General features: G+C 46.9%; 1 protein-coding gene across 4 annotated transcripts in view; it reads right to left on the bottom strand.

Moving 5' to 3' along the window:
• The window catches only part of NEDD4L (NEDD4 like E3 ubiquitin protein ligase), a 381,870-nt gene that overhangs the window by 241,065 nt on the left and 138,266 nt on the right, over positions 1-2,539 (bottom strand). The gene's annotated exons all lie outside the window — the stretch shown is intronic.

Here is a 2,539-nt window from a genome sequence, read left to right as displayed (position 1 = left end):
GAAAGCACAACAATGCACCTAAAACAATGGCGGACAGAAGTGCGAACAGCCCTTGAAGCTAATTTATTACCCATTCCTTTCTGCGTGCCGGAAGGAATGTTAGCACACACTCACCAACAGCCGAGGGTTTATTTTATATCACTGGTGCTGATATTACATGGTAGGCGTGTCAGTGCTTTTTAATAATTTACTGAGGCATTACACAGTCTAGGTTTCTTATTAAACATTACTCGCACTAAGGTCATGCGTGTGAGACAGATTCAGCAAGGAAAACAGATGCTATTTTAATTGTGCCACTAAATTATGTATCTGCCTCTGCTGCAGCGCATCAACTCAGCATTATTTATTGTTCATGTATTTATACACGAAGCAAGGGGAATATTTTCCCTAAAACCTTACTTTTTTTTTTTTTTTTTTTTTTACAATTCCATTTGTTTGGAGACCTCAGAATTACCATTGCATATCCAAAACTGTACACCCAAAAGTTCCATAAGCTATCTATCCCTGTATCAATCAATAGATCTATTTTTTTCTTTTTTTTTGGTCACAAGGTACATGCACTCCCTAGAAAGAGAGTGAGGGAAAATGAGAAACCACCCTCCAGGGGGAATGAACATGCCACAGTCTCTTCTCCTGAATTCTCCTCTCTGAATTTTGGGCACACATGCACATGCACCCAGTGTGATTTTCATGCTGCTGGGTGTAGGATTCAAACCATGGTCAGGCATGTGAGAATCCAGTGCCTTAACCACCACACCTCTTGCTGGCCCCCAGAAGTTATATTTAAGCATGAAGAGGAAAAAAAAGTTAAAAGCTACTACGAGATCTAGGAATCACTCTCCCAGCCTCGAAAGTCAATGCCGGCAGAGCTCCTGCCTGCCACTGATCCCCGGAAACTCTATGAACCTGGAGACCACGATGAGACACAGCTGACACTCCTGGCTCTGACTGCGTATACAGGACAGGGCCTCACTCCTAGGCAGGAGACACAGAGATCAGTAACAGTGACCCAGGAAAGGACGAGAGCGTGTCAGCTGTGCAGAGAGGGAGACCAGGGAGGTTCTGGTCACTAACGAGGCAGGGAAGGACAGTGCAGCCTCTGCAGTTTTTTTGTTTGTTTGTTTGTTTGTTTGTTTGTTTGTTTTTTTGTTATAGGGCATGTGTGCTCGCCAGACAGAGAGAGAGAGAAAGAAATAGAAAGCGAGAAATCACCCCCCAGGGGGGATGGCCATGCCGTGATCCCTTCTCCTCCATTCTCCTCTTGGGATCTTGGGCACGCACGCACATGCGCCCGGCGTGAGTTTAAGCCACAGGGTCTGGGACTCGAACCGCGGTCAACTATGTGGGAGTCTGGAGACATAGCCATTACGCTAACTGCTGGTCCCCCAGAGAACACTCTTAAGGCCTCCCCAGGGCCAGCCCTGGCTGTCTCAACAGGCAGGGGTGGGGTGGAGTAGTGGTACCACTGACACAGAAACGAGTCTCTTACTCCTTGGTGGACATCCTAAGGCATCCTCGATGCAAGACCTTCTGGATGTCTTCCTGAAGGCCTTGTTGTCAATTCAATTTTTGTGAAATAAATCTTTCCCTCATTGTCTTGCACATTCAGAAATGCTTTCACTTCTGACTCATCTCGAGTTGGTGACATGCTGTCACTTACACTTTAGCTTCTTACATTCTTTCCCAGCCCCCAGCCCCTCAAAAAAAAAAAAAAACAAAGAAAACCAGAGGAAGCAGTAAGATGTATAGAAGTGTGACGACGATAAAGTGGCTTGGTGCTAAAGCATTGCAACACTGGGACCAGCAGGTGGTGTGGTGGCTAAGACACTGGACTTCCCCACATGGTCAACTGTGGTTCGAGTCCTGGAACTGGCAGCAGCTTTCTTTCTCTCTTCTCCTCTCTCTCTTTGCTGAGTACATGTGCCCTATAGCAAGATTAAAAAATAATAATAAATAAAATTAAATAAATAATTCTTTTTTTAAAATGGCAAATAATTCTTTTTAAAATACTAGGGTCAGGGTGTGGGGACAGGGGCACCTGCAAAGGTCAACAGCCGTGTTAGAAAGGCAAGGTAGGAAGAGGAGGGGCAGATGGCTGTGGGCTCAGGGCACGCCAACATCACGCAGAGTATTAAACCTCACCCAGAACTGCCCTCGTATTTTTGTCCCTCTTGGTGTCCTTTTAACATTAGATCAAAACACTGACCCAGAGTTTTTCTGCTGCTTTTGCATTTCTGCTTCCTCAGGCTCCACCATGACCAGACGAAGAACATTTGCTGGGCATCTACCACATGTCGGCACCCTCGTCTTCCTGACACTCATCAGGGTCTCTGCCTGTCAGACTCGGTGGCCGCAGCAGCATGGTAGCCCCTGGAGAAAACAAGGGCAAGAAGCCCCACAGTGTGCCTCCCGCTCTGTCTAATGCTGTCAGAGCAAAGGGTGCCCTGGGAAGGACATCCTCAAACATCAGGAGGCAGAGAAAGCAGAGGAGCAGGTTCTGAAGAAGGGAGCCCCACTAACCCAACCAGGAGGGAGGCTG

Source organism: Tupaia chinensis, unplaced genomic scaffold (genome assembly GCF_000334495.1).
Source record: "Tupaia chinensis unplaced genomic scaffold, TupChi_1.0 Scaffold000012_1, whole genome shotgun sequence".
Taxonomy (NCBI): Eukaryota; Metazoa; Chordata; class Mammalia; order Scandentia; family Tupaiidae; genus Tupaia; species Tupaia belangeri.
Note: the sequence above shows the minus strand (reverse complement) of the source record. Positions and strands in the feature narration are given on the sequence as shown.